The sequence below is a fragment of the Canis lupus genome, chromosome 30 (genome assembly GCF_003254725.2).
Source record: "Canis lupus dingo isolate Sandy chromosome 30, ASM325472v2, whole genome shotgun sequence".
Lineage (NCBI taxonomy): Eukaryota > Metazoa > Chordata > Mammalia > Carnivora > Canidae > Canis > Canis lupus.
Genome location: NC_064272.1, coordinates 14,516,812 through 14,535,892, shown reverse-complemented (window position 1 = coordinate 14,535,892; position 19,081 = coordinate 14,516,812). Strand labels below are relative to the sequence as shown.

Here is a 19,081-nt window from a genome sequence, read left to right as displayed (position 1 = left end):
AGGCCACGCGTGAATCAATGCATTGAAATCTCACCATTGTGACGCAGGCGCTGTTAACACGGCCCACATTTTACACATGAAGAAACGGAAGCATCATAAGGAAGAAGTAAGCTGCCTCAAGTAATATAGTAACAGAAGGCCAGAGGTAGGACTTGAACCCAAGGCAGTCAGCCTCCAGATTCTGTGCCTCTAAGTTAATGGTTGAGGATGATGCATCTTAATCGTTGCTATTTGCAGATTTACCGTGACCTGATTTAATTTCAGGAGACACAGCCATTCAGCCCCCCGTTCCAATGCCCACCTCTAGACTCGGTTTCTTAGTGGAGTGTGTGTATGTGTGAGCACTGGCTGTCGGGAGCATGGGAGCTGGGGGTTGAAACACGGTGACCCCTTTGCCTGCAGTCATTCCCCAAAGAAATAAGTTCCCACCCTTTGTAATCAAAGCCACAGCTGGATATGAGCCTGTCATCGGGGTTTGGGTCTTTTTCCAGGACCAGAGGCTGTTTCTAAATTAGACTCTAACTTACTGGCCATGAAATAGCACAAAGCAAACAACTTTTTGATGAGTTAAGTGTAAATGAGTCAGAGGCAGAGAGATTAAATTTTCCCTCAAATACACATGGGTTAAAAAAATTATAGTCTCTAGAGAGCCTGGCTCCTTGAGGACTGAGTTTTTGCCAAGTCAGCACATTGGAGAAAGAGTTTGTGACTCTCTGCCAAACCCCAAGCGCCACTGGCTTCCTTGCCTTAGCTTCTTGCTGAACCCGGGAGGAATCCGTCTTCCTAAATCCTTGCTGCCTGTCAGAGCTGAGTGCCCGTTTCTGTGCAAATGATTCATTGTTATAATTTGTGCCACCTCCTCATAGACTCAGGGACTTTTCCTTTTTTTACATCAATTCCTATGTAGTATTCCAACAAGTCTTTTCTTCCTCCCCTGTCTCCCTCCTGCCCTTCCATCGTCTCTGCCAACAGATTCAAAACAGGAGTCCGCGACAGGGCTTTCTTTGTCTGGCCCCGAAGCTCGCTCTGCCTCTGGCGGCCTATGTCTGACAGGTGCAGCACAGGCAGGAGGAATGACAGCATCATGCAAAATACAAGCCAATGTAGTAGCGCACATCATCATTTCTCCTGCTAGTGTCTTTGGGTTACGGTGAGGTCACCTTTGGGGACAGCTTTTGCTCTTTTCCTTAAACAAAAGAGTCACTGTGGATATCACGCACCCTCCAATTCTACTTTTAAGAGCACAACAATGAGAAAAGGATTAGAATGATTTCGAGTATCTTAGATACCTCCCATTCCAGGGTTTGGGGTAAAAATGTGTCCCCCATTGCAGGGGGCTCTAAAAATGAAAGAGCAGGAGGGCCTTTGAGGGGCCCCTGAATATTGGTGGTGGAGGGCCAGTTTGCTCAATTGCAGGTGATGCTACTTCTGAGGTGGGTGAAATAAAGAACTTAGAGCCACGAAAACAAATCTCTTTGAATTTGAATTTGAATACCAATAAGCATGGGTCCCAAAATTGAGCCAGTGGCACTTGCCAATTCCTCTGCATTTGGAGTGGATTTTAATGAGCACCCCGGGTGTCATTATATCTCCCAGGCTTTTTGCAGAGTGTCCAGATGACACCTGAGGAGAGCTCCACTTGTAGAACCTCTGGCATCCACACCTGCAGCATTCCGGAGGGCTAGGCCACTCAGACATTTTTTGTTCTGTGGGTCCTGGAAGACGGTTGGAGCTGAGCATAGATCAAATTCCAGGGAACATGCACGTCAACTTGTCAAATGTTCTGCTGGGTTGGGGGCATACGGTGGCGTAGGCTCGTGCCCAGGGAACAGCCTGCATGCAGCTCATGGAAGGATGCAGAAGTACAGCCTGCTTGACGCCAAGAGCCGTACACGTGGAAGCCCCGGTAAAGTCCAGCAGCAGATGGAAAACTCCACCAAACCTTTTATTGGCCATATGTCACTTTTGAGCGTTGGCCAACAAACTAAAATTTCAGCTAATATATAATGATTTAAACAGCAAAAAGAGCAGCTGCACTTTGATTTTTGATGCCTTTCCTCCCGGCTCTCCCAGCTCACTGGAGTTTTTTGATCTCCTCTCTTTAACCCTGCGTTGGCTCTGAATCTTCACCAGCCGGCACCCTCTTCAGAATTTTGCTGCTGGTTACATCTTGCTTAGTGGGTCAATCTCTCTATTCTTTCTTCCTTGAGGGCTGAGTTTTCTAGCATTTTTGTGGTTATAATTATTTCTTAAATTTTTTAAAGATTTTATTTATTTTTTCATGAGAGACACAGAGAGAGGCAGAGACACAGGCAGAGGGAGAAGCAGGCTCTATGCAAGGAGCTCAGTGTGGGACTGGATCCCTGGACCCAGGATCATGCCCTGAGCTGAAGGCAGACGCTCAACCACTGAGCCAGCCAGGCATCCCAAATTATTTCTCAATTTGTTAAGAAAATACTACAAAGCACAAGATTGGAGTATTTTAATACTTTCAAAAATCCCTCTTGGGTAAGGTCCCCATGTGTTCATTTTGGGTGCCTGGGCTGGCCTTCTGCTTAGCCTGCAGAGCTAGTCCTTGGAGTCGACTCTGGGAGGGCAGCTTGTTCTGATTTATGAGGACACGGCCTGAGATGGAGTTCCTCTGGAAAAATTCAGCTCTTTTACTGTCAGAATCATCTAGAAGGAAATGATTGATGTCAGGAATCAGGAAAGCAGGCCACCCCTTGGCTCTTTCGTCTCTTCTGGCTCTTCTATCTCACACACTTGAAGTGCCAAGTCTCTACTCCCAGCGGTCGTGGACATGATAGCTGGCTTAGTGCTTGAAGCCTCATGGAAGAAGAGGCTTCTTGTTATAAATTGAGGGTTATACAGTTGTTTCTGGGGTCAGTGTGCTGGAAACCACCAGGAAAGGAGTGGGAGAACAATATGAATTTAAACTTGCATGCCTGCCAACGACTAAGACTAACCCAATACTCAATTTAGGAATACATGATCACTGAAGTTATGTCCTCATCAAAGGGCTTTGTAGTTGTCACTCTAACAAATTCCAACTCAGGTTTCTGTATATTAATTCCTGCAGAACACAGCTACCTCCCTAATGTTATTCAAAAGATTTTGAACAGCATTGTGAATAAAAGTTATAGCAGAGCGCACCAAACTCCATGATTTCTATAACATCTGGAGCAAAGCACATCAAGGGGGGAGTAAAATGCACATTCATCATGGGTGTTTGGGGTATTTTCTGTTTTTACAAAGAGAGGAAGTAAGAAATATTTTTCCTGTAGGGATTTTTAGTTATCTGTTCCTGTGCTAACCTGGACACCTCACAGAAGAATTATGGTCTCTGTCTTTATAGGTTGATTCCCATTGTAGGTCTGATTAAGATTTTGTCCTATAGCCGCTTTCCTTTGGGAAATTTATCCAGAGATAGAACTGCTGTGTGAAGCAACATGTGTACACAGCTAACCGTTTCAGCATTATTTATGAAAGTGGGAGACTGGAAACAACCCAAATGTTCATCAGTGGAGAGTAGACTGCACTGTAATACATCCATACACTGGAATGCAACCTAAAAGAAGAAAGATGGTCTCTACATACAGAGTTGGATAAAGCTCTAGGACATTTGTTAGTCAAAGTTAGGTATAGAACACAGTGTGCAGTGTACTACATTTTGATCTGTGTAATATGTGTAATAGGCGTATACACATAAAGAAACTTTAGAAGGGTACATGAGAAAGTAGGCTGATGGGAGAGCAAGAACAGACACCATAGGAGAGAATATGTCATTCACTGTTTTTTTTAAATTGAATATATTTGACATGTAACATTGTATAAGTTTCAGCTGTGCAATGGGTTACTTTGATACACTTATATATTGTAATATCCTTGCCATTGTATCGACATTATCACATAATTACAGTACAATATTTTGTCTATGTTAATTTTTTTGTGCATTATATCACTATGGCTTATTTACTATTTGTTGCAGGTTTGTGACCGTAAATAACATCAATTTATCCTCCCATCTGCTACCCTCTGGTAACTACCATTCTACTCTATTTTTTTTTACGAGTTTGATTTTTTCATAGTCCACACGTAAGTGAGATCATGCGATATTTGTCTTTCTCTGACTTATCTCACTTAGCATAATGTGCTCAAGGCTCCTCCATGTTGTTGCAAATGGCAAAATATCCTCCTTTCTTGTGGCTGAATAATATTCCATTGTATATTATACACACAGACCATGTCTTTTTTATCTGTTCATCCACTGTTGGACATTTAAGTTGTTTCCATATCTTGGCTATTGTGAATAATGCTTCAGTAAACATGGGAAGACATATATTTGAAGGACAAATACAGCAGTGTTTTCACTCACCAATGACAGCTTCTCTCCTCCATGATTCTCCACCGAACTATTTCTTCCACTACTCTCACTGCTCATTTCCTGACTTTTTCGTTGGCTCTCCCATCTCCTCACACAAGATTGTCTCCAAGGTCCTGCCCTTGCCCTCCTGTCTCTAGCTACCTCCCTTCCCCAGAAGAGCTTTGATCTTCACCCTATGGGTTTCCTCTCCAAGTCTGTGTCCATACCTTTAGATATTTATTTCCACTTGCTTGATGGGCATTTTCACCTAGAGATCTTGCTGGAACTCGAGCACTGGTATTTCCCTGAGTCAAATATATCATCGTTTTCTTACAATCTGGTTCTTCTCCTTGCTTTATTCTTCTGGTAGCACTGCGTCCCCAACTCCACATTCCTTAAGCACAAAACCTTAGATAAAACTTTGATTCTTTGTTTTTTTGCCCTTGCTTTTCATTTCCAATAAGTTAAAAAAAATTGATGTTTTGAGTTTGATTGACCTCATATAGCTTTGTTATGCATTAATGTCTTGCCCGTGGAGCTCTTCACTGACCACCTCACCTCCAACTTTATTCTACTGCTATCTATGTAGCTGACAAAATAATCTTCATGGAGAGAGGTGCTCATACGATCTGTGAGGAAGACTTTCAAATGCTAATGAGGGATACACAGAAAATGTCTTCGTAAATGGAAAGGCCAGAAAGCATAAGTTATTATAAAGCTGACAATTCTCCCTAAATTAATATATAAAGTTAATGAGTGTCAATAAATATACAAACAGGGCTTTTTTGTTTCTGTTTTAGTTTTTTATTTTTCTGTAACCAGATAAGCTGATCTGAAAGTTTTTAAGGAAAAATAAGTGTGATAGCATATTGCAGGAAAATTCTAAAGAGGATAAATGAAAGGGGAGAATGAATCCTAAAAGATATTAAAATTATTAAACAGTGATAGTATTTAATATAGCTTAACTGCACATCATAAGTGAGAACAATATAATAGAATCAGAAATTGATCCCTATACTTTTATGAAAAGTTAGTACTCGATAAAGGTTGCACATGTAAATTAGTGGAGAAAAGATTTACAGTTTAATAAATGGTGTTGGGCCAATTGGGTAGCCATCTGGAAAATAATAAAGTTGTATTCTTCTAACTCTTTAAGCCAACATAAGTGCCAGATGGACTATCAACATGAAAATTATACTATCAAAGTTCTAGGAAGAAAATGGAAAAATTTTTTCTAATGATCTTGGAGTGGAGAAGAGCTTCCTATGCATGATGAGATTCAGCAGACATAAAAGAAAAGATAAATTTGGATCTAAAAATCAAAGACTTCTGCATGGTAAGAAACACTATAAATAGAGTCAAAAGACAAATCATAATCAGGGGAAAAATATTTGTTACAAACATATCAGACAAAAGGCTGAATATGTTAAAATATAAAGAACTTCTACAAATCAATAAGAAAAAGATTAACACTCTACTAGAAAAATTGGCAAAGGACATGAACAAATAACTCCCAAAAAGAAATACAAATGGTACTAAGATAGTTGAAAATATTCCTAGGTCCCTACACAATAAGCAAATGTAAACTAGAACTGCATTTTTCACCTAATATCCAAAGTTCCTTAAAATGTATTTTTGACAACTTGTTTTTGACAAGGATATAGGAAAACAGACATTTGTACATTTTTAAGGTATGTAAATTAATACAACCTCTAAAGAGAGCAATTTCAGACTATTTATCAACATTGAAAATGTGCATACCCTTCCACACATCAGTCCCATGTTTTAAATTGTCTCCTACAATTCTGTTGAAGCTTGTGGCTGAAGAAATGTATGAGGATATTCACTGCAGCACTAAGTGGAATAACATATTTTATCATCTCAAAAAAAAAAAAACAGAGAAAAAAAAGAAATGAAAAAATAGTAAAGCATAAAACCTGCCATGTTTACCCTCTACTCAACACCCCCTACCCCCAATTGTTTCCCATCAGGCATGTAAAGTTTTGTGATCTGGCCCCAGCCTGCCTTTTCTGTCTTGCATCTTACCTCTGTCTACACTTCTTATACTGGGGCAAACGACCACATTGCTACCCTGCACAGTCCTATCTTCATACCTCTCTTTGCGCTGAACCCGTTGCCGACATGCACTCTTCCCCACCTCTCCCTTCTTCTTCATCTATGTGAGTCCTAACTCTCCTTTATAACCAGACTCACATGCTACCTCTTCTGAAGACATCCTTGAATGTTTGACAATCCCCTATCCTTATGTGAAAATCTCTACCTGCTACGACTTTTGCCACAGCACTGTGAGTCATCTCTAGAATGACAGCGATATATCTTGATGTCCTTACTTTGATGCAACTGTTTAACCTGGGGACCCTTTGATACAACCTACGGAAGACACTATTAACTTACATTTCCCCCAAGAATGAAAATATCTTAACTGTTTGTTTCTGATTATATAAGTAAAATGCACATACTTAAATAAGTGGAAAATCTCAAGACTCACTCCCGTGTGTGTGTGTGTGTGTGTGTGTGTGTGTGTGAGAGAGAGAGAGAGAGAGAGAGAGACACACACACACTAAAGGAAAGATAAATTTCCTGAAGCAGATCCCTGGGTCAAAGTAACACAAATTTAAAATTTTGACATATGCTGCCAAACTAATCTTCAGAAAAATTTATAATTCACTCAACAATAGTCATTGAGATCAAAATATGTGCCAAGTACTGGGTGCTGGGTATTTAGGATACAATGGTGAGTAATGGCAGGTGTGGTCCCTGCCCTCCTAGAGGTCTGGTGTAAGTGTTTCTAAGGAAGACACATAGTTTTGTTAGAAAGGACAGTAGAGAGGATTTGGTGTAGTTGGGGAGTTCAAGGATGGCTTTGTGGAGGAAGAGACATTTCAGATAAAGCCTAAAGCTTAAGTGGGAGGCAACTAGACTAGTGGGGGCCATAAGAGCTCTTTAGCAGTAGCCTGTGCAAATGGGGACACAGGGGGTGTTGCAGAAGGTTTGTGTTGCTGCTGTGGAAAGTGAGGAGGGCCTGGTGCAAGGCTAGGCTGGGGGTATGGGAAGGGAGTAGGCCACAGATGCATTTGTAGGTCTTGTTAAGGATCATATTGTTGTTCCAACAGCAAGGGGAGATAAAAGCAGGGTTTAGAGAGCATATTTGTGTTTTAAAAAGATAACTTTGGCCAAGTGGAGAACTGATAAATAGGCAAGAATGAACCTGGTTGACAAGTTAGGAGGCTATTGTAGTCGGCCAAGGGACAGGTGACACTAGCTTCAACTAGCCTGAATTATAGACAACAATAAGGTGATCAAGGCTGAAACACAGAAAAGTGGACGATTTTATAATTTTATCGATGAATACCAGTATCAGAGTAGATATCACTAATCTTTTCCATCTTTGCCAATCCAACGTGTGTATGTAGTATACAATACACGTAATATGGATTATATGTATAACTTAAATAATTTTCCCTTGATTTTTAGTGAAGTTGAACATTTTTTCCTTATTAGCTCTTTCTTCTTTTGAATTACCTGTATCTAGCCTTTGTCCATTTTCTTCTTGGGGTACTTGCTCTTCTTCTGTTCCAGGATCCAGTCTGGGATCCCACTTTGCATTTAGTTTTCTTTCTTTCTTTTTAAAGATTTATTCATTTATTTATGATACACACATAGAGAGAGAGAGAGGTAGAGACACAGGCAGAGGGAGAAGCAGGCTCCATGCCGGGAGCCCGATGTGGGACTCGATCCTGGGACTCCAGGATCGCGCCCTGGGCCGAAGGCAGGCGCTAAACCGCTGAGCCACCCAGGGATACCCTGCATTTAGTTTTCATTTCTCCATTGTCTTCTTAGGCCAATGAAAGTTTCTCAGGTGCGTATATTTTTATTAACGGTTTGAAAAAAACCATCATGATTGATGCAAGGCAGAGCTTGGTAAGAATCCAAGTGTGAAATCAAGGTAAACTTAAACCAATTTTAAAAAAGCAAATGATAATATGTGATACACATTGCAAATATTTATCCAGTTTTCTTAAACTTGGGTGCTTGTGTATATGCAAGTTTATGTGTGATACCATCATCGAGTCACTGTCTTTTCCCTTGTTACTGCGGCTTTGGTATAGTGCTTAGAAATCCCTCCACCCCAATGGTTAGAACTATTTATGTGAGTTATCTTTTATTACTTTTACAACCATACATTTTCAGGGTTATGGCAAGTAAGATGCAAAACAGACATCTTTGTCTTGTTCTTTATTCTCTCCGATGTCCACTTCACCAGATGGGGTGATAAAAATCAGTATGAGGTAGTGCTTATGATATAAAATCAGCAAAGTCAAAATGACCGAATGCTCTCCTCTGAATTGCTTTGACTTTATACCTAACTTGGGTCCTGAACAAGGCCTTCCCTGTCCTTAGTATTCTTTGCCTTGTCAATCCTACCGGATCACGAGTTCCTTGAGGTCAGGAACCGCATCCATCTCCTTCTGTGTAATACCCATGTAGTTGGGTCCTCCTTAGAAGTCTCCACCAACATAGCATTCTGATATATGTATTCCCATGAAGAAAACTCAAACTCTAAACATTGACAAAAATGTAGCTTTTCTCGAAAGTTTTGTGAGGTATTTATTGGAAGTGAGAATCCATCCTAAATCCCACAGCAAGACAATCAAATGTCTCTATCAGGAAGCACATTCGTCCACTTCCTCTTCCCCTCTCTTCTACAACCACTCTCCAGTGAGAGCAAAAGTCTAGTCAGCATAATAAAACCTGCCACATCAGCCTAATGAGGGTCATGTGTGTTTTTTCAAACATCCCTTAAGGGCTTCAGTTCATCTCATCAAGGCTGTTTCCCCTGGTGTTTTTATCAGAAAACTTTGTGCATGACAGTCAATACGTGCTTATGCAAATCAATAAGGTAGGCAACAGTGCAGCTCTGACGCTGGACTTAAGCTGAGACTTAATTGGCATCTAGGAGTAAAAAAGACTTTTGTTTTCTAATTCCTTCTTTTTAGGACTCTATTGGAAACCCACCATAGTTTTATGGGCTATCAGATCAAGTTAATTGTAATAAGGATCCATCTTAAATTCTCACCAAAGGGCTTAGTTCTTAAAGTGGCATTTTCTTAAATGGTCCCTTAGCACAGACTAGAGGACAGTGTAATTGCAAAGTGAGCAGATGGTCTGGGTGGACTGAAAATATGGATATCACCTGTCTGTCCTGGGTGGCCAGCCAGATGCAAATCCATTTGGGATAAAGCCTTTAGGCTAGAAGCCAATGGCCTCCAAATGGGAAGTTTTATTTTTTCCCCGAGGAATATGAAGAAGGGAGTTGAGACATCATACACCATTGGACAAAGTAGATGGAAGCATTCTTTGTTCTAAGGAGCAAGCCAAGTGCACACGCGTGAGCAAACCAGATTACACAAGGTTGAAGGGTAGCTGCTTGATGCCTTGTCCAGGCTCAGGTTGGGACCAGGGCCATAGGATGTTTGACTATCACCTGAGCACGGAGTTACAAGAGGGGTTCAAGTTCAAGTTCTCAGAAGTCTGCTGCCCTGGCACCAAAATTCTGGCCTCATGGTGAGTGCAGTCAGTTTTCTCCTCTTTCATTTCCTAATGGCCTCATCCTGCTTCCTGGGGTCTTTTCAAGCCATCATTTACCTATAACAAGTTCACCTTGTGTGAACATCTCTTATTGGTGATGTGACATTACTTTGTTAGCTTTAATTTCGTCATCTGAAAAAAGAGAAGAAGAATAATAGAGATAATGTGGATAGAGCGACCAGCATGGTACCAGGCACCCAGTAGGTGCTCCTGTGGCTCATTTTAGGAGAAGCTAAGGCTGATTCCAGCTGTCAAGACACCTGAGGCTTTGGCATTCTTCTAGGCCATTGGCGAGGGCATGCCTCGACCAGAGCAGCAAGGATGACAGACGGCTTGTTCTTTCCTGATCCTTTGCCATGTCAGAGTTCTCGTCATTTAGGTCTCTTGCCCATTTTGGGAGCCTGGATGATGACTCCCTGGTGTCTCTTCACATGCCACAGCCCATGAGCAGTCACTTCTGCCGACCTCTCTGCAGGGTAAGACAATGAGCTGGGGACAGCTGCGGGAACCATGGGAAAGAGCCAGAAGAATCAAAGCCGTAACTGAGTTAATGACACCGTGGCACTCGGGTGGCTGTCTTGAGAGAAAGAAAAGAAAAGAAAAGAAAGAAAAGAAAAGAAAAGAAAAGAAAAGAAAAGAAAAAAAAAGAAAAAAAAAAGGAAAGAAAGAATCCCAGGCCTCCAACCAGAGACAGCTGTTTTGACTTAGGAAAAAAAGCCTAAAGAACAGTTTAGAAGTTTGTTTATCTAACAGCAAATGGATACATAACTGGTTTAAAATAAATCAAAAGACATTTTGTATTTACATAAAAATTAATCCAAAAAGGAAGATAAATAAAAATCTCATCCTCTTGACTTCTCTGTTTTCCCTCTTCTCTTTCTTCTTTCCTCTCCTCCTCCAATACAATGAACACCCCTCTTCTTGAGTATTTGACACGGCTCAGGCTCAGGCTCAAGCTCAGGCCCAGGTGAGCTGGAATCAGTGGATGTGATCGTGAGTGGGAGTCCTGGAAATTCCAACTCTCATCTTGTGCTGCTTCATGTACTTGAACCTCACAAAGGCAGAAACCTCTGTTAATTTAGTTGTGAGTGTAGTGTGCTAATGATGTCAGGAAATAGCAGCCAGCATTTATGGAATTGTGCAAGGAACCCACGCCTGGGACTCAGGACACAGAGACTATGGTTCTAGTTGACCCCTAATTCATGTGTGACTTTGGGAGTGTAACTCAACCTCCCGGGGACTCTCCTTCCTATGGTGTCTTCCCTGATGGTCGAAGTGTATGCCTTGGGCAGAGGGCTGTTTACAGTTATGGCACTGAAGGAGGTGACCCTGGTGACAAGTCAGAGTTGAAATCTGGCCTTTGCTCCCCTTGCCAAGACTCTGCCTCACCAGAGGGGAAACTTGCTGAGACCTGGATAATGAGCCTGGGCAGAGGCCCTCTCTGGCGTGGGGTGGGAGTGAAGAGAGGGGGAGGCATTTTTGAGATCTTGGGACCTGAAAGCCCAATGATGTGACTGCAAGGTGGTCAGGAGAGACCAAAGACAAGAGAAGTCTGCAGGAGACTGTATAGAGGAGGTTAGGAGATGGAGGAGAAGACTGAGAGTCAGTGAGGAGAGGAATCCAGGGAGTGGTCTGGGGGAGGCAGTGGGAGGGCCCCTTCTCCGAATGTCAGGATGACTAGGAGTACAGCCTAGCCTCAATGCAATGATAAGACGCAGGGGGGAGAGTGCATGCACACCGGCCCACACCATTCTGACTGATACTCCATTCTGCTGGGGTGTTGAGGAGGGCTGGATGTGGGGGCAGTGGGGGTCCACAGGCTGGGGGAGGCTGGAGACCAGAGAAGAACATGAGGATGAAAGAGACCCCAAACCTCCACTTTGAGGTAATGCATGGCTGTGATTTATCCACTTTTATAGTTGAATAGAGTCTGTCCCTTAGAGAGTTTACACTCTGTGGTAAAGTGGATTGCTTTGTGCCTACCTGAGCCTGGCTGACTGGCCTCTGGTGGTGTTTTGAGTGGCCGAGACGGGGAGATGCTGAAGAGGAGTGACAGGGAAGATGGGAGGACCAAGGTGGTATTAAAATAAGGCAGACCTTGTGCTTGGAACACCCTAAGCCTGGCCCCTCTAAGAGGGGGACATGGATCATGATCTGAAAAGCTGGGGCAGAAAATGTGAATAAGCTGCAGACATGAGTGCAGAGCTGGGCTGACCCCAGGCTCCCGGGGGGACTCTTCGGATGGGGCCAAACCAGGCTCCGTTTGGAAAATCCAGGAGCGAGTCGGTACCTGAGGGTGAACGTCTGTGCGGAGGCGCTCGTGACCCGGGGCTGGGCCGGGAAGGAGCGTTGTCTGTGATCCCCTGGAAGGTCTGGTTTATTAGATGGGGCGGCAGAAGCAGCCAGAACACAGCAGGTCCCTCTGCGAACTGCCTTCTGCGCCCCGCGCCGGGCTGGGCCGAGCTGGTGTGGGTGCTGAAACCCCGGCCTAGGGCTGTCACCGCCCAGCTCGCACCATGGACTCTCCCAGAATGTGCTGAAGAGGTTTGTGTGTAAGCCACATGGGCTGAGGGGCCACAGTCGGCGGCGGGGGGGCTGCTGTTACAGCCTCAGAGAAGGGCAACCCGGGTGGCTCAGCGCTTTAGTGCTGCCTTGGGCCCAGGGCGTGATCCTGGAGACCCAGGATCGAGTCCCACGTCGGGCTCCCTGCATGGAGCCTGCTTCTCCCTCTGCCTGTGTCTCTGCCTCTCTCTCTCTGTTTTAAATAAATAAATAAATAAATAAATAAATAAATAAATAAATAAATAAATAAAATCTTAAAAAAAAAAAGCCTCAGAGAAGACCAAAGAGTTGGGCAGCAATCCTGCTTTACACCTCCTCTGGAGGCTGAGGATGACAAGAGGAGCAGGGGTGAGTAGTTTCGTCATGGGGCGAAAACAGCACTGGGTTAGGTGACTTAGGAGATGGGTGTTGGCCCTCCCTCAGGCAGCTGACCTTGCTTACCAGATGGGCCCCTTGGTCTAGAAGGTTCTCTGAGACTGAGACAAACCTCATGCCCTGTTGCTGAGTATCCTCAGCTCAGTCTCCAGACCTGCCAGAAGATTGTCTACATTAGCATTCCGCGGCCGAGGTGCCATCCCATCACCCTACGTAGAAAGCCAGTGTCTAGCAACAACACCTGACACACCAGCCGGGTACCCCCGCATGTGAGCCCTGCATGCCACCTACTTCATTGTGATGAAGTGCTGTTCATTCATAGCTGAACCCCCCCAGGGCTTGCACATACATCCAGAATCTTGACATCATTTTCTTATCTAGCAGAGTTCTGGAAGGATAGGTGGAGATGGCAGTCACACCAGACTGAGTTTTTCCTACTCTACATGATTCCCCCAAATTGAGTCCATCTGCATATCGACTCTTTGAATTGCCCTCATTTCCTCAAACTCTCAAATTGTTATTTCACAAAAGAGAATTCTATGTCTCATACCTACTAACTCTAATACCTTTATGGAAGTAATGGTCAGTGGAACAGATTCACTTATGAAAACTCACCCTTGGCGGACATTGTCAAATTAAGATTTGAAGGCCAATAAAGAAAATCTAATAAAATCATATTCTTATGTTTCCTTAAATCTACCATAAGACCAAAAATCTTTAATGAACCAGAAAATCCACAAAAAACATCAAGCTAAAAATAAGCTTTAAAAATTGACTGGAAGTCAACAAGAATAATAGAAAATGTAAAACCTGCTGACTAGAGCAGTGGTTATATTATATTGATCTGAAGGATTAAGGCAAAGAGAGGGAATTCAGGGGTACACCATGATGAATGTTTGCTGCCCTTTGAATGAAAATTTCCAGGAATGATATGACGGGTGGTTAGGTTTTAGGACCTCAGGAGGAGGCCACCTTCTCCCTACCCTCACCATGAAGAAGTTTGTCCAACAGGCTATATTCCAAATTCCAAAGCAGTTTTACTAACAACTTCCGATGTGGCCATATGATCAAATCAAATGAAATGCCTTGTAAACTGTGGAGGGCTTTACAAATGCAAGTGGCGCCTTGGTTGTAGGGGGAAGAGTTTAGGTCTCAACCACTAGTTTTCTCCTCAAAGAGCCTGGACACAATAAGAATTTGTTGAACAAATGAGTCAAATATTCTACAGATAATACTCTTTGGATATTATTCCTTCTGATTATCCTCAAAGATTGTTTTTGGGAGGGGTGGGTGCCAGGGGATACTCATTTACTATCTACTTGCAACCTAAAAACTGTCCTGAGTGGTTCTGTTACATCCTATTCTCTTTGGAGGGAACCTATAGAAAAGGAGTCCTTTAAAAAAAAAAAAAGATTTTATTGATTTATTCATGAGAGACACAGAGAGAAAGGCAGAGACATAGGCAGAGAGAGAGAAGCAGACTCCATGCAGGGAGCCCGATGTGGAACTTGATCCCAGGACCCCAGGATCACAACCTAAGCCAAAGGCAGACAGACGCTCAACCATTGAGCCACCCAGGTGCCCAGGAAGGGAGCCCTTTTGTTAAGAAGGAGGATGGAGGAGATGACATCGACCGTCCTTTCAAAAGCCAAGAGTCTATGATTCCAGATGCATTGGGGCTCCTCAGGTGACCCCATGTGATTTGCCCCCTGCCTTGCTCACTGCCATCCTCCTCTTGTGGCCTGGCTGAGATGTCTTAGGATGTTCATTTCAACTCCTAGAAACTCAGACATTACTTGATTTCTATGATCCAGTCCTTGGAATTTTCTTTCTCAAGCCATGAATAAATCCACAGAAGGTACACTGAAGTAGTTCTTTAGGTTTCTCTTGAGGGTGGGCTCCATTCATTCATTTATTCCACAGATATTATTGATCACTCACGAGGGGCCAGGCACTTTGCTGTTACTGAAGATCTGGTCCTAAACAACACAGACAAATTCTTCTCATAGAACTTGAATGTTGATGACTGGAAGAAGAGCCCCAGTGGTGTGGGTTCTTCTGTGACTGGCCTCTACCTCCCCACCCCATCCGTGGGTAGGCTTTGCAGCAAGAACAGAAACAATAGATGCCTGGTAAGTCTGGGTAAGTAACAGAGGTGACGTCAAGAACCTCACAATGTTAGGCTTATTAATTTTGTGTTTATATGACTTTCAGGATCTTTTACATACTGGTTAGCCAAAGCCTGCTAGTGCAAATGGCCAGAGTAGGAGGACCTGTTCCCAGCCGTGACTGCCTCCCAGCCCTGTTTCTTGGTGGAAGTTGTGCGGCATAAATGGGTTGATTCTGATACTTAGTGGAACTATTTGGGTTAAGACTTAGGGTTCGGCTACCTTGTTCTCAAAGAGTACGCTGGTGTGAATATTTTTTTGCTCTATGGAGCCATGTAGCATAGTAGCTAAGAGGCACTAGATCTCAGCTGTGTACTTGGGGCTCCCAAGACCTCCTTCTAGGGATAGAAGAGAGCAAGGTTATGATCTGCCCTGTGAGCTCTATGACAATGCTTTGCCTCATGAAGCAGCGAGCTTTTGCCCCCTTTGCCTTGGCATCCTGCAAAGAGCTTGCAGGGAAGGTATGATCTCCAAGTTTCCTTGACTTCCTGGGCTATAGGAATGTGCTTGGTGAGACACTATGCAAACTTCCAAAGAGCTCTGATGAAAGGAGACATATTAGTGATGTTTTCCTTCAGCAGTTCTGTGTGATGGAGTATTTCACCCTAACTCTGGGATGACTCCAGCCAAATTAACATTATTTTTAGGAGCCCTTGAATAGATCTGACCTGTTCTGGTCATCAGAGCCAATTTGGAGAGGTGGCTCCATTCCACAAAGATCCCAGGGAGCATGACTCATTTGGCCAAAGATTTAGGAACTCCAAGAAATGGTCTCATCAGCCACCCAAATAAATTAATCACAACAAGTCCTTGTAGCCACCTAACATCTGTTCTGGGACAACATGAGGTTACAACTGCGGAAAAGAATCAAAATGAAGAATTGGTGATTGGTGTTGAGGGACCAAGGGGAGAGTGAAATTTTCCCACAAGATTTACCTTTGTTGTTACCAAGAATTTATCTCATTGGGTTCTGTCCATTTCATCCTGTTCTGTTGCAGGATGATGTATACATTGCCATCTTGATAGTCAGAACTCTATCTTCCTTTTCCCCTTTTCCCATGCCTCCCTTGAAGCGGGGAAGCAAACAACCAAGACACAAAGGAACGAAGCCAAATACTACAAAACATTAATGGAATATTTGCTCCAGATGAGATTTTTAAAGAGGCACTTTAAATGCAGCAAAGACCTAAGCACTCACATCAATGTTCCTGTAGGCAGAAAATAAAATCTACAAATAAAGTTTTAGTGGAAGGTGTATCACTTTATTTTATTAGTATTCATATTCCAAACTCATATATGCAATTGTGGAGGACTTCATGAGACAGTTTGCTCTTGGGAAACAGACAACAACCCCAGACCAGCCTAATAAACATCCAAAATATCATCCATGCCTGGCGCAGGTGTTCTCCAGTTGCCACCTGTGCTAATGTTTAGTGGGCTAGAGCTCCGGGCACCATCATAATTTGTGCTCTGGCTTTGCATCCCACATGCCACTGCAACGAAATGGCCCAATTTGTCCTGCCTCTGCATTGGAGGGGACAGGGTCTCCAGGATCTCCTAGCAATATACCTGTCTTCCAGTTTACTATATTTATAGTCAGAATGACAGACACTCCTCTTAGCCTCCCTGACTGTTCAAGGACAGGTTAACTCTGAAGAAAGGTGCTTGAAGGTTTCCTGGAAGCTCCGCTGTTTTGATTTGGCCTCTGACTCAGAGTCGAGCACAGGTGAAGGCTTCAAGCCTAGAATCCAGCACCGTTCCCCTAGTGGGGTACAAGATGGAGAGTCGATGTACATACCCTGTCCAGAACCAGGAGAGTTTTAGTTTTTTGATAAACTGGCCTGGTCCTAGAGAGGATCTGTTGGGCTATCGGAAATGCTGGTGCTTTGCTACTTAAAAAGAATGAATTTCCTTGCAGTTTCATTTGACCTTCACAAGGACATTCCCACTTTGACCCCACATCATCGAGAAGTGACTTTTTCACTTTACAGGCACTTTTAATCTCATTCCAATGTTTCTCTCCTCATTCCACAGCCACCCTAACGATGAACTGAGAATCATTATGAATTCCCAGGGGAAGTACCTCCACATTTTAATTCCTTATGGTCATGTGGTGGGAAGCCCAGCTGAAGAGAACTTTCAGATTAAAGACAAGGAAGAAACCTGAGGAAAAACCAAGGATTTCAACAGACCTCATTTGGTTGGGAAGGAATCCTAAAGATGCCCCAGAGGGAGCTACCCAAACTGTAGCCTGGCAACCTGGGGAAGTATCTGACCCAGATATGTAGGGTTTGGCTTAATCTTCAGATTCTGGTTGCTTAATTCCCAGACTATTTGTTGTCAATGCTGCACGATCAATTGGCCTAAAGAGATAAGGGACCTGTTTAGATTAACATCAGAAAGAAAAAAAAAAAAAGCACATTCTCTGATGGAAGTATCAGTTTTTCTCAGCTAATGGGCAAGGAAAGTAAAGCCAAGAAGAGGTGCTGGATGATTCCATCCCATTTCACCTAACTGGACAAACCTCTGGACTGTGGGAATGAGGAGGAAGTGATCTTATGTGAAGAGGGTACTATGCACTCAGGAGGCACTGCAAGAAGAGGGCCTAACCCTGGCCTCATTACAGGCCAGAGAACTATCTAGCCTCAAGGAGAAGGATAACAGAGTGGTTCAGAGCTGAGGCTTTCAAGATAGAATTTCTGGAGTCACATCTCACACTGCCACTCTTATCTTGCTCAAGGGCCTTAACCTCTTGGTGCCTCAGTTTCCTCTTCTGTAAAATGGAACTAATAAGGCTAATGTGTAGATCAAACAGGTAACAGTGTTTAGAACCATGCTTGGCATAGAGTTATTATCACATGGTCACTACTGCTGTATTTGATGTGTTAGGCTACTAACCGGATTTCGTTTATCCAGACTCCTGACTGTTTATTGTTCCTGGACCCAACCCCAGATCTGCAGAATCAGAATCTCTGTGGGAGAAACCTAGGAATTTGTGTTTTAATAAATGTCTCAGGCAAATCTGGAAAACATAAATGTCTCAGGCAAATCTGCTGAGAAAATTCCTCTTCTGGACCCTGGACCCAATTTAGGATGGTTTCAATCCACTTGCTTCCCACTTTGCCTCTCCTCAGCTACCCTGCTCCCCCTCCCCCACCTGGACACGTCTTCTTCATGACCATGAGGTGTTCTGTTTTCTCATCCTTGCGTGAGGAAGTGCTTTCTCCTCCAAGTGCACATGAATTTCCTTGCTGTGCTCTGCTAGCTCCACTGCCTGGAAGGCTCTTTCTTGCCCTCCCATTGCTGAGCACTCCCATTGCTGAACACACTGTATGCATTAGGCATTTTTCCCTCGCAGAGGCCTTCTCCGCATCTTCTTGTCCAGCAGAATTTCTCACGCAGAGCTAGATGGTTGTCTTCTCCCTAGACCTGTCTCCTGGTTCACCTGCAATCCTCTTTAAAGGGCAATTGGAGTTCAGTCATGAGAAACTAAGATGCCATGACCCCCGTGTCACCAGCTGGTGTCTCCTCACCAGGGACAGTGGGGTGTGGATAAGGAGATGATCTAGTCTCTCAGGAGACAGCCCCTGCAGCTGCTCTCACACTCACTAGTACTGGTCATACCTCACACGCCAAAACCATGGCCCCTCCACACCCTGTTCAAGCCCTTTCCCTGGTGTTTGGCCCGGTTCCCTGGAACTGCTCTGTGGCCCCTTTGCTTTCTCCACCATCGTTGCCTACACAGGATGTGGGTCCCCTTCCCACTGTCTTTGCTCCAAGCTTGAAACAAGCCAGTGTAACCAGCACCTTGGGCTGGTCTGCTCCAATCTGGACTGCTGAGCACAGCTCTCCACTCCAGGCCCTGTGGCCTTGCTGCCAGTAGGGAGATTCTGTAAATCCTTTGAGCCTGTGGTGATAAGGAGGTCAGAGAGGAGGCCTGGGGCCAAGCCCCAAAGGGCAGACTTCTCTGGAGACTCGGGAACTGGCCAAGTGGGAGGCGAGG

At 43.8% G+C, this 19,081-nt stretch overlaps 1 long non-coding RNA gene across 3 annotated transcripts in view; it reads left to right on the top strand.

Annotated features, from left to right (window-relative positions):
- Nucleotides 1-59: 59 nt before the first annotated feature.
- LOC112675974 (uncharacterized) overlaps nucleotides 60-19,081 on the top strand; it is a 55,730-nt gene continuing 36,708 nt past the window's right edge. The window contains exons 1-2 of one of the 3 annotated variants that reach the window (XR_004810868.2): nucleotides 67-145; nucleotides 3,989-4,038. This is a non-coding gene — a long non-coding RNA (uncharacterized LOC112675974). Of the gene's footprint in view, nucleotides 146-3,988; nucleotides 4,039-11,757; nucleotides 11,859-19,081 lie in introns of those variants that run through there. The other 2 variants (XR_003146184.3, XR_003146185.3) reach the window with 2 other exon arrangements.